Source organism: Microtus ochrogaster, chromosome 18 (genome assembly GCF_000317375.1).
Source record: "Microtus ochrogaster isolate Prairie Vole_2 chromosome 18, MicOch1.0, whole genome shotgun sequence".
Taxonomy (NCBI): Eukaryota; Metazoa; Chordata; class Mammalia; order Rodentia; family Cricetidae; genus Microtus; species Microtus ochrogaster.
In genome coordinates this window covers 30,101,009-30,114,493 of record NC_022020.1, presented here as the reverse complement: position 1 = coordinate 30,114,493, position 13,485 = coordinate 30,101,009, and positions in this window count along the sequence as shown.

The following is a 13,485-nucleotide window of genomic DNA, read 5'->3' as shown; positions in this document are numbered from 1 at the left end:
CCTTTCCAGGACTGGGTGTTCTAGACTTTGGCTGATGTGGCATTTCCTCCAGTATTGAGGGTCTGTCCAGAAAGGTGAACCCTGACAACCATGTTCATGAGCATGCCATCCTAAGGCAGATCCTGGAGCGGGAAAAGGACAATACAGAAACAGACAAAGTCAGTGTTGATGTTGAGGACACGTTAATCCACGTTAAATCCAATGTTTTGGCTGTGATGAGCGTCGCCATGAGAGTTAGCTGCAATGAACATGGACTTAAGGTTGTAGGAAGTGTCTGGACTATCTTGCCACTTTCCTATTAATCTTAAGTTATTCCAAAATGAAGTTTAATATTTAAAAAGACAGACACTGTCAATATGCATGTTTAATAATGTATATTTAATGTGGCCAGAGTTGTATTTTAAAGATGTTATCGGAATCTGTCGTTACTGGGCTAGGTCTAACTAACTCATTGGCAGCAGCAGAGTGTTTGCTTACAGTGTGGCCCCTGAATCCTTGTTCCAGATTAAAAATAAATCATCCTCTTAATAGCTCCCCTTGGTTGACCACTCTCATCTCTACTCTCTTGGGATCCCTGGTAATTCTGCTTTTGTTACTAACTTTTGAACCTTGCATTTTTAACCAGCTAGTGAAATTTATGAAAGACAGGTTGGGTACAATACAACTTATGGTCCAGGGATCACAAATCTACAGTCGCCTCAGGACTGAAGATACTTATGAGTTAACTGTCAGGGACCCATGATTGGGTTCACTATAGTTACTAGAACGGGTGGAATGAAGAACCAAAGTTTCTCCATTTTTTCTTCACCTCCATCTTGCGTCCTGTGTAAGCTATTTCCCATAAAACATTACAGTCCTCAGAAATGGCTAGGGGCAAAAGTAAATGGGTAACCATCTGGAAAGTACAGATAACCTCAGAATTGTCAGTCGTTAAGAAAACTTGACAAGCAACAGGCAAGGTTTGAAAAAAAAAATCTGAAAAGTCCCTAGACATGAGCCAATCAGGATTGAACCTGCAACCCCTCACCCTGCTAATGTAACATTTCTGGGTTTTGCCTTTAAATGATACCCACTAGAAGGGCAGGTACCTCCTCTTGCCTCTGCTGCTGCTGTGTCAGTTGCTTTGACGAGGTCCCTGCCAGTTTGTATTGTGCACACAGTAAATCTTGCTTTTGCATTTCAAAAAAAAAAATATCATCCTAAAAAAAAAAAATCCCAGGACATATCAGCATCTTTTTTTTGGAAGCAGTGTTGAACTCCAGTAAGCTGCTCTGCCTTTCACCTTCCTTCGCCCTGTTTATCATAACTCATGATTGTTCTATTTCAGAAAGACTTGATCCTCTTCTCCAGAACCAGCTGTCAAGTGAAAAGAGTTGCAGAGATTTGGAAGAAAGGAGGAGGCAGACCCATTTTCAGGGTGGCCAGGTCCCCTTTCCTGGATGGGAAGGGTAAGAGATCAAGCCGTGATATCGAGGAGGTCCTGGCTGAGAGAACCAGGCACACGTTTCATTGGTTGTCAGTGTGGGATCAACACTGAGTCTGAAAAGACTGTTCCTAGGAAGCCTCTTCCACCCTAACCTGCTCAAACAGTTCCCATGTTAGTAGTGAATTCGTCTGGCATCCCTCCCCCACCCCCCTAGAATTTCATTGTTAAAACAAACTTGCCCGAGAACTCTACTTGCAGGTTCAGCACCGTTGGGACAAAATGAACTCCCTGTATCATGGGAGTCCCAGTATTGGCTCAGCCACAGCATGACAGCAAGAATGAATGGATGTCCTGCTAAGTCTCACAGTGAGCGCCAGCCTTTGGGAGAGGAGAAAATCCTGGCTGATCACACTGTGTGTTAGCCTTGCGTATGAGGATTCTCTAGAGAATGTGTATAAATATGGGATTTAGTAGAGGGGCTTACAGGCTGTGGTCCTGCTAGTCCAACAATGACTGTCTACTCATGGAAAGTCCAAGAATTCAGTAGTAGGCTGGATGTCTCATCTGGCTTTCGGTATATGCCAGAATCCCAAAGAAGCAGGCTCTGATACCAGTGAAGAAATGGACTTGCCACAGTGAGCAAGAGGAAGCAGGCCAAGAGCAAGAAAGAGCTTTCTTCTTCCTTTATATAGGCTGCCAGCAGGGTATGACCCAGTTAAAGGTAGGTCTTTCAACCTCAAAAGGGTGGGATAAAAAGTGGGTCTTCCCACTTCATATGATTTAACTAAGAAAAAAAAATCCTCTCACAGGTCTACCCAGCCACTTGGGTTTTGGTTAATCCCAGATGTGGTCAGGTTGACAAGCAAGAAGAGCCACCAGACCCTGAATGAACAAACGTGCATGTAAGAGAGGAATGGTTTGGGGTGGGGGTGGGGAAGAGCAGGGGTATTTCCCCCAGCTCTGCGCCATTTGTCAAGGGGGCTAAATAGAAGTGCAGAGGATTCCTAGGAGACATGACATGAGGTCCTGGTCCAGAGTCTCAGACTGGACTCGTTAATTGGGCATTTACTTATGTGATAAGCTAGTGTCAGAACAGAGATGAGGCTACAGTTCTGGTTTGTAGAAAGCTTACCGTCTGATGGGAGATTCGTGGCAACCAAATGAACAAGTCCTCCAATAAAACCCATAGAGAGTAGAACAGAGTCACAGAGGGGTGCTGAATGCAGACCATAGGCTGCCAGACAAGAAGAACTTTTCTGAGAGGGGCTGGCTGGATATTTGGATGGAAGTTAGAAGCATCTGAGCTAAGGGCGAGGATGGATGCCTGAGCTGAAGACAGCATTAGTGGGAGCCCCTAAGATCTCTCTGTCTTCTCCTCATCCTCTACAGACCGCTAACTTACAGTCATATTTATTATTTATTAGCAATGTGGCCCTGAGCAGGATGACCAATCATTCTAATCAGATGGCTGTAACATGGTAATATGTATGTCCCCATCCATGAACGTGGCGTAGCAATAAATACGAACAATATAAACAATTTCTATGGAATGCTTATTGTGTAATGGGACTACAATGAATCTGATGATCTCTTTTAGGGAGTGTTTGGATGGCAGGAGAAGATGCTAAGTGGACGGCTGAGCACCTTGCTTGAGGGTAGAGGGTGGTAGAGATGGCATTTGAATCCAGGCACTCTTCTTCCAAAGCCCCTGGCTCCACCCTTCCATCACTCAGAGAGAGAGAAGCTGCAGATTCTGCCTGTGTGTGATACCCTTGAGTGGTTCGGCATCTATCATTATTAGGCCTTTTTCCTTTCTTTCATTTTACAATTTCGAATGTTTTTTTTTAAACTATAGTTTAGAATAATGCCCAGAAGTCAGAAATCTGCCATAGACCTAGAGCTAGAAGCCACACTTCCTGATCTTAAATTCCCAGGCCTTTCTCCTGCAGGGTGCCTCCTGGAGTTTTGCTTATTATAATTAAGCGTATTTTGAAAGGAACCCTCAGAAGTGCTCACTGAATTTGCTCCAGTAGATCCAGCTGTTTGCAAAACAATAGGTCCAATTTTCTTCTTTAATGCTGCTTCTATTAACATTTAAAAGATTTTTCCATATTCATTGTTCCTATTTTAAGTAAATGATCCTCCGAGCATTTCAGAATTCGTCAGCTGATGGAACCCACAGGATTCTGGATCCGCACCCCCTCTGCCACCTGTCAGCTCCGCTTACTGTCTGCACCTGTCTTGTGCCTCCTTGTGCGTGTCCTCAGGATTTCTGGGGTATCTGGAGGCTTTGGAAGTGGGGGGGGGGGAGAATCTTTGTTTTTGGAGAGAGCTTGTTGACTTGCATTTGGCCATTCTCATCACGCTGGATACCCAGAGTTGAACTTTAGCATTAAAAATTAAAAACAAACAAACAAACTTTTCTTGGCAGGGAAGGTTGGAACTGAGAATTACCTCTGAGACAGGGGGAAAAGGTCCAGGGACTTCGGGCCCTGCAAGGTGAACACAGATGCATGGGGAGAAAGAAGCTCGTGCTAGGGAAGAAGAGGTAGCAACAGGAACATCTCAGGCTGCTCTGAGCTTCCCCTGGGCTTGGTGCAGGCTTACAGCTAGAGTCCTGGCTGGGCCGTGGTGGTGCACTTGGGAGGCAGAGACAGGCGGGTCTCTATGAGTCCAAGACTAGACTGATCTATAGAGCCAGAGCGTTCCAGGATAGTCAGGGATACATGGAGGAATCTCGTCTCAAAAAGAAACACTAAAAGAAGAGAGGGAGGGGGAGAGGTAGAGAGGGGAAGAGGGGAAAAGGGGGAGAGGGGGAGAGGGAGAGAAGAGCTAGAGTTCTGATTTCTCTCTGGGTGGATATTCAAACACCTATCCCACGGCTTCACCTTGCAAGTCTCACAGGTATTTTACATCCACTGCAATAAAAGCAAACTCCTGACCTGAACTCCCAAGTTTGCTTATCTTGCTTGTCCTTCTGATGACAACTCTATCCTTGAAGATGCTCCTGTAAAGAGGGGGACTTCCTCAACCCTTCTCCTTCCCTGTGCGATCCCATGTTCTATTCATTGGCATCTTCTGTCAGCCAGTACCTTCCACACAGATCATAAGGCTGACTCTTCTCACCACCTTTGATGTTGCCAGCCTGCCCCCTTTTCTGAGGTCGCCTAAGTGTCCTGGGCTTTCAGTCCTGTCAAGAGTGATCCCCGAATGCACTTGTGTACCCCCCTCTTCCATCACAGGTCTTAGATGGCTTCATGGTTCTCAAGGTGAAAGGTCATTTTTTGGGGAGGCACTGAGTACTTTTGAGATGGGGTGACCTTTTCTTCTCTACGTAGTTGAGGATAGCCTTGAACTTCTTATCCTTCTGCCTTCACCTTCTGCATGCTGGGATTACAGGTGTGCACCAACACTTACAGATGATAAGAATCTGACCCCGTGATTCGTGCATGTTTGGAAAACACTCTGCCAACTGAACGACACCCCTGGCTTGCAAGTTCAATTTTTTTTTAAGTTTAAATTTATTTTTACTTCATTTTATTGTATCAGTGCTTGCCCGAACCACGTGTGAGGCCAGAAGAGGGTAATGTTATCTCTGGAACTGGAGTTACAGATGGCTACGAGCCTCAGTGTGGGTGTTGGGAACTGAACTTGGATATTCTGCGAGAACAAGTGCTCTTAACTACTGAACCATCTCTCCAGAGCCAAAGGGTCAGTTCTTAATGTGTCCTCCTGGATGCCCGTCCTTCCCTATTGTTCCTCTCATCTAGCTGATGATCTCACTGCCCACTGAGCCTCAGCCACTCTGGTCTCCTTGTTGCTCCTCCACCTGTCAGTGGGAATTTGTCTTAGGAAAGAAGGTTCCCCTGTCAGGAAAGCTTTGGTCTCAGTCACAACTGATTCCCTTAGCAATGGTAAGTTTCTGCTCAGTCAAGCCTCCCCACGTCCCAGGTTCCGCTCCCAGTTCCTACCCACCCTGTTTTATTCTCTGAGAATGTATATCACCCTTTGAGACATTATGTAATTCACTTACTAGTTCTGTTCATTGCCCCGAGCCACAGCTCCCCACTAGAATGTAAGCTGCAGGAAGCGCGGTTCTCCACTCTCCTATGTATTTTTGGTGCCTTGATCAGCCCCTGCCGCTTAAATGTGTTTGTTAGAGGAATGTGTTTGTTGTGCTAAGGCATCAACACCGTGCCTGACTACATTTAGCTGAAACCATTCCATTACAAAAAGACAGGAAACAGATTTGAGTGGAAGAGAAATGTGGCTGGATTACTTCCAAGACTCCTGGAAATCCACGGGCACCTCCATCCAGGAATGAAAATGAAGCCATCAGACCCTTGCTCGAGTGCCTGTTGTCTCTGCATCCTCCCTGGTGGCTTCAGTCACAGGCAGGTTTTCATTGTCACCACAGACTGCTGGAAGCAGAAGGCATCTAGAAGCATGCATGCTACCATTCTTCCACTTAGGCCATACTGGAGTGAACTGTGGGTGGAGGAAGCACTTCTGGTGGAGAAAGCACTTCCTCTCTAACACTTCTGCCTCATCCTAGGAGTCTTCTTACTGGCCTGCTTCCAGTCAGGTACCAGAACCAATCCCTGTGATCCATTGGGCTGAAATACTCCCATTGGCCAAGGTGGATCAGCTGGCTGTCTGGACTAGAATGGGAAACTCTGGGCATCAGGTCCATGAGGGCTCTGTGGGTCCACAGGAAAGGTGCTTCTGTAATGAGAGATGTAGACATTGTGGCCAGGCTCACTGTTCAGTTACAACAGAGTGATCTTTACCAGATGTGGTTCTGGTCGGTGTCTATTAACAGCAGGCAGAAGCAACTTAAGGGAGAAAGGATCCATTTTGGCTTCTCAGTCCATCATAGCGTGGAAGGCATAATGGAGTGTTTGGTCAGAAGTTTATGGTGAAAGTTTGTTGCTTGATGGAGGACCAAGACTCAGGGGCTGGAAGGGAGCACCACAGCCCTCAAAGACCTGCCACCAGAAACCTACTTCTGACAGCTGTGTCTCTTAACCCTAAGTTTCCACAGCCTCCCAAATAGTACCACCTGCTGTTGGGGGAGGGTGCACATTCGTTTCTAGCTTCCCAGACCTGAAATAATCACACAGAAACTGTATTAATTAAATCACTGCTTGGCCTATTAGGTCTACCTTCTTATTGGCTAGCTCTTACATCTTAAATTAACCCACTTCTATTAATCTGTGTATCACCACATGGCTGTGGCTTATCTGCAAGGTTCCGGTGCATCTATCTCCTGTGGGCGGCTACATGGCTTCTCTGTGACTCCGCCTTCTTTCTCCCAACAGTCAGTTTAGTTTTCTTGCCTAGCTCTACTCTGCCCTATCACGGACCAAAGCAGTTTTTTAATTCATTAACCAATAAAAGCAACACATATTCAGAAGGATTTCCCACATCAAGCTGCTGAGGACTAAATATTCAAACACAAGAAGAACCTGTGGGGTGACATTTCACAATCAAACCACAACAGGTTCCTTATCAGCATACATGTCAAAATCCTTGGTCTGGCATCCGTCCGAGGACCAGATTTATGAAGCCTGGGTCTAGCCCTCCAGTTTTACCTCTCTCTACATCCTCTTATGTTCCCTTTGCCCAGAAACACAGGCAAGATTCAGCACTGGGGTTGTCACTTGCTCATTCATGAATCTATACACAACTAAGCACTTACTATGTGCTTCCACAGTTCTGTTCATTTAGTGGTGTCTCCCCTGAAGGCTTTGTGCCTTCTTACTCTGTGAAAGCCAACAGGTTCTTTTAGGGCCCAAGTTAAATCTTCTTCTCACTATACCCTTCAGAATGATGCAATCTCTCCATCTTACTCTGCAATATTTTATTTATTCTCTTGGACCCACTTTGGTTGAGCATTCTTGGATCCATGTTACAGATGTGCATACAGATTTTCCCACTGGGGTCTCTGTTCTTTAAGGGCTCGGGTATTACTTCTTATACATTCAGGCAGTTAGAATATGATATACATATAGTAGGGATATAATAAATGCTTGTGAAATGAACAAATAGTAGACTGAAGGAGTTGGGAAATGGGTTTTCATCCCTTTGTCAAGCCTGTGACTTGTGCTTTCGTACAGGTCACTTGGGTTTGTAAAATGTTTTCACATCTTAAGGGTTATTGATTTTGCATTATGGTAATCTGAACTGGCATTTACTTTAAGAATAGAGAAACAGCATCTCTGATAAGTCAAGTAACTTTTTGGCTGTACAGGAAATAAAGTGGCAACTGTAGAATTGAATGAAGATCCCATACTGAGTCTGTTAGTTACAGGTATTTGGTGGTAAGTGACATCAACTTAAACTAACAGGCTCAAAAGGGAAATTATTGATGAATTTGTGACCCTAAGAACGAGATTCTGATAGCATGGTGCCGACTTCAGAAAACTACCTCAAGAGCGAAGTCTGGGGATTGTGTTACCTCTTATTAATATCAAGATCCATGCCCAATGATTACAAGACAACATGAGGAATTCGGGTCGTATCACCAGCTGCTCCGCTGTTCCCACCTGGGAACCAGCTCTCAGCTGTGGCTGCTCTACAACCTCGTTCCCAAAAGGTGGTGGGGAAGCTCCAAGCCATGGCTTGCTGCCAGCTCAACCACCGTCCAGGAGAGCAGAGATCCTTTGCTCCTGGTTCTTATCAGGTCAAGTATTCCCAGAGAAGACCATGCCCTTTGGGCTAAGCCTTCCCAATACGGTTGGTTGTAGGACAAATTCCCACAACAGCTACCTTATCTCCTTAGTGTGGGAGATGCTTGTCGTTTCAGGGCCTTTAATTGTTAAAGGTTAGAATGTTCAGACCCAAGCCTTGTGTTTTTACAAATGCTGAAATTGAGGCATAAAGATATTTCCAAGACTGAGGTCCTGCCCACTGTCAGTCAGAACCAGGTATGACAGCTGCTATCCTGACGCTATTGCTGGTTTTCCTCAGTGATAATGGAGATGCGTGGTGTGTATGTCTGATGAGGTGGCAGGCAGGGCCCTGGATGTGGGGCAGGTCATTGTTCCACAGATTTAGGTGTGTTACTCTTTCTGGACTGTGGCACTTCCCACAGAGGGGAAGCCAAGCCAGGGCTCACCTCAGAAGAGCTGTAGAATTTCCACAGAGGAGAAGTATTTAGCATCTCTGACTTTACAGCATGGTGTAAATTTGTGGCTCTTAAAACAATTTGAAAGCAATTTTTAAATGTTGTCTCCCAGATCTTTTTGTTTCCTCAGGAAAAATACAGCTTTGATTGCCCTAACAGCCAATCTATGCCTGAACCAGAGAAGGACAATGACCTGTAGAGATTTACAGTAACATTTTTTCCCCCAGGATCTTGAAGGGGACTTAGAACAAAACAAAAACAAAAACAAAAACTTGTGGGTCTGTTGTCGAATTTATGGAGAATGCTACACATTTGTGTTTTAAGTGGATTTTTTTTGCGTGCTTTTAAGTGGATTTCTAAATGTATACAAACTTTGGGAAGCTTGAACTTTCTGTGTTCTGTAACACTGACATCTTGGTATATTTCCCTGGACAGCTAAGCTTGGACTAGACCAGGAATATCTCTGGCCTGCTGATTGCTCTTGCTCACCTGGCCTGCTCCCCACCGCCTTGACTCTGCTCCGTTCTCATACTCCACTCGGGGAAAGGGGCTGCTTGGCTCAGGGCTGTAACCCAGGCTTCCAGGAGGGGCGCTGGAGTAGGTCCCCAAACTTTGCCCTAATAACGTCTGCGACAATTCACCCTCCCTCCAGCAGGTGGCAGTCTTCACCTTCTAGCCCGTAAGCAGCCTTCTCCAAGAAAGGTGGCTTTCTACCCAGCAGACCCAATGGACGCTCTCAGGAGAGCGTATTTTCCAGCATTCCGTTACTACTCTGGAGTGCAGCTCACAAATTTAATAACTGCCTACGAGTCTTAGTTTAACGAAACAATACAGCTTTGCCTTAACATAAAGAGAAATGAAAGGAAAGTAATTGAAATAAAACGGTGCGCCTTTCAGTAGCAAACGCTTGGGTGCGCTTTATGTGGACATTATGATGAAATAGATGTTAGCTATGACTGTAACAGTGCCAGTGATGTTTGATAAAATGGGAGGGGGGTGTCTTTTTATGTAGCACAGGCTGGGCATGGCATGGAACCTGCCATGAACCTTAGGCTGGTTTTAAAGTCACAATCCTCTTGCTTCAATCTTAAATTCTAGGGTTACAGGTACACACCGCCATGCCCTGCCTAGCTGATCAGTTAGATGACTTTCTAACGTGGTGGGCAAGTTTTAGTAGCCTTCAGAACAAAATTAAAAGCACATTTACTCTAATAGGTGCATTTCAATGTCTACAAACACATATCTAAGTGCAGTCCCTCAAATAAAATAGAATATGAAGTAAACGAAGCAGATTAACACATGGCTAGGCTCAAATGACACTGTCCCCTAATGTGGGACACTGTTTTTGTTGTGGAGCATTGTCTGTCTGTTGCAAGGTATCTGGGGTCTTTTGCAGCACTAAAAATAAATTTAAAAAATAAATGTTTCCATAAATTTCCGGAAAGCCCTCTAGGGGGCACTACTGGTCTCATTAAGAACTTCTGGGTATGGGGCTGCTACAAGCTATGTAAAAGATAGTCACAAGCCCTGAGTAACTGCTGGCTTCTCAGTATAACCAGTTCCCATAAAGACCTCGCTCTTAATATAACTTAAATATGAAATTTAAAAGAGACGCCTAATTTAGGGTTGCAACAAGCCTAATGATGGTGATAATTTGGTCCTGCAAATAAATCCACTTTCCAGCTAATACTTCATGAGATGTGGGTACGGATCAAGTATTTATAACTAGGTTTGGTTACGTAACGATGTGCTCTATAAATGTGACCCAGACACAGGAGTGGTAGCAAAAGAGGGCATAAGGTGCCTCTTGAAGAACCTTTTACCTGGGATGACATGTCTGAATGAGAAAGTGCTGAGCTGGATAACCGCTATGAAGAGTAATTTTATCTGGTCCTCTTTGTTGTTAAAAGGCTGCTACAAGAGAAGGTAAACACCTGCCCACAGCTGTACCTCCCTTCTGCAGGACAATGCTGGAAGAGAGTAAACTCAAAACTCTGAGCTGATCTTTTGGCTTCTGAGGTTCCTTCTTGCTTTCTCTCTGACAGGGATGCACAGCGTGTTAGAAGCGAAGAAACAGTGAGCATGGTTTTATTTGTTTATTTACCTACTTTGATGTTTTTCAAGGCACAGTTTCTTTGTGTAGCCTTGGCTGTCCTGGAACTCAGTCTGTAGCCCAGGTTGGAGCCTTGGAGACAGAGCCTTTGAATGGCACGTGACCCCTCGAGTGATTATGATTATTGTTGTTGCTGCTATTTAATTTTTCTATACAGGTTCTCGTGCATCTCAGGTTGGCCTCCAGCTCTGTGTAGGCAAGCATGATCTTGGGCGTCTTATCCTCTGCCTCCTGAGTGCTGGAATTGCAGGAGAGCATCTTCATACCCTCTTTTAAAAAAGTGTTTTATGCTTATGAAAGTGTTGTGCCCACATGTATGACTGTGTACCACTTGTGTGCCTGGTGCCTGCAGAAGCCAGGAGAGGAGCTGCCACATCGGTGCTGGGAACCAAACCCAGGTCCCATGGAAGTAGCCAGTGCTCTTAAACGCTGAACCACTCACCCCTGCGCCCCCCGGTTCAGTCTTATGAAGGGTCGTAAACTGAATCCAGGACTTTGTGCTAGCGAGGCAAGCATTTTATCAACAGAGCCACATCCCCGGTCAGTGATTACGTTTTCATGAAGTCTCAGATTTGGGCCTAGGGTTCTGGGCGGGGTGCTTATTTTCCACATACTCCTCTACTTCTGGTCTTTGAGATTCTTCGCTTTACGTTCTGACGTGGGAGTTTGGCCCGTGCTATAAGAACCTGTGCCAGCCCTGCTCAGAGACAACGAGGGAGGAAGAAGCATTTCAAGGTTCAGGAAGACAGCTTGTCCCTGCTAGAGATACCAAGATAAGGCCATGGCTCCATTTCAAAGCAAACCCCAGGCTATGTTCCACACAGTGCTGACAACCACCCTCTAGGTTACAGCCTAGCCAGGGAGAGGCCTCGCCTGATCGGGTATTACAACAGTCAACTATGGGTTTCAGAATGTTTTTGAAAAGGCTACACATAAAATCACTTGTTTTCCAGTTTTAAGGAACCACTTTCTCTCCCGGGGAGGGGAGGGGGTTCAATCTCACACCATGAGACAGATGTCTTAATGGTGAGGCCGGACCTGGATTCGAATAATGACTATTGCATCATGGCTGTGGGGTCTAGCTCAGGTAACTTAACCCTCTGGGCTGGAATTTCCAGTTTCCACCCGGGAACATCTCCACAGACAGGCAGCCCAAGAGGAGCAGATACATTACAGAGGAACATGTGTGGCAGGTGCAGAGAACTTTCCTGAAGAAAATCCTTTTAGGACAGTGTCTTTCGGCGGGCTTTGCTCAGAATTTGGTCCCAGCAAATCTAATTTTAAAAATAAAAGAGCTTTGTGGGCACTGTATTTTTGGAAATAGCGTGTCCCCAGTGAGACTGATAAAGAATGACAATACAGTAAGCATTCTGAGAACTTGTGGCTAAAGAAATTTACTTGGCTTCACGCAGGGTTTCCCACATCGGTCTCATTAGGATTATCTCGTGCCCCCCCCCCCAAAACAATCAAGTCTATGCATTGGTAAAAAATGACCCAGGAAAAGTCGCTCCCTCTAAACAGCCTCTTAGTTCCACTTTTAGCTGGATTCCTTCTCAGGTTTTCCTGTAGAGAGGATGGGGATAGGCTGGACAAGTCATCAGCAGTCGCCCGCCACAGACATCCATTCCCAAGGGTGCTCAGACAATCTTGCACATGTTTTTAAAAGGTCACAGGAGCTCAGACAGTCTCTTGAAAGACCGCCCTGGGTCTTTCTACCTTAGGCAGCTTAAATTTTGTTCCTTGGGTATTTTGTAAAATCTTATGAACTCTTAGAGCTCTCTCCAAGTGATCAACAGCTATAATAACCTTTATCATAACAATATTTCAAAAGGAACTGAGGACTCTTGCTTAAACACATGCACACACACACACACACACACACACAAACACACACACAGAGAGAGAGAGAGAGAGAGAGAGAGAGAGAGAGAGAGAGAGAGAGAGAGAGGAATAGCTTATGAGCAAATTAAAAGGGGACATAATTAATTTATAAGCCCTACCCTGATTAGAAGGATAGATGAGGGAAGATCACTAAAGGATAACGTTCAGACTCAATTTGAAATAATTGTACGTTTCTTTCACCCAGACACATATCTGATATAATCTCCCAAATCCCCAAATACACATAACAAGTCTCTGTAAATGACATCAGACAGGACAGGATGAAGATATTCTTCCTAAAAGGTTTCGGGTCTAAATCAAAATGCATAGAAGCAAACCTAGTTACCTCTGAATTCTTTTTGTTTAAAGCATAATTTCTGCCTAATTATTCCTAGAAATATTTCAAGGGTAAAATTCTAGGCAATAGTATAATAATCAGCCATCTGGAAATGTCAACATTTCTCCATTCTCAAATCCTGTACGCAAATATATTGAAATATGCACGTGCGTATATCGCAGGGCTCGTTTCTCCATATTGAGTTGCAGACATCACAGCACATCACCTTAAATATTTAAGCATGTATCTCTTACAGAAAGGACATTGTCCCATATGATCATATGACATTATCTTGCCTAAGAACACTGACAATAATTCTGTAGTTACACCTGGTGCAAACTCCACAGTCAGATTTCCTGAGGAAACAGTCAAAGCCCATATATTGCATTTAGTTACAACAATCTATTCTTTGTCCAGCTGGAATGTGGTTCTCCTGCCTCTAACATTTTCCTGATCTAATAACTCTTGGATGAAGCTAATATTTTGTAGGTGTCCTGTAGAGAGGCTTTGTTTTATGTGCTCTTTCCTCTTGGGTCATTCAAGGGATTCTTCTATGCCCTGGAATTCCTGTAAACCAAGATCTGGCTTACATACCCCCC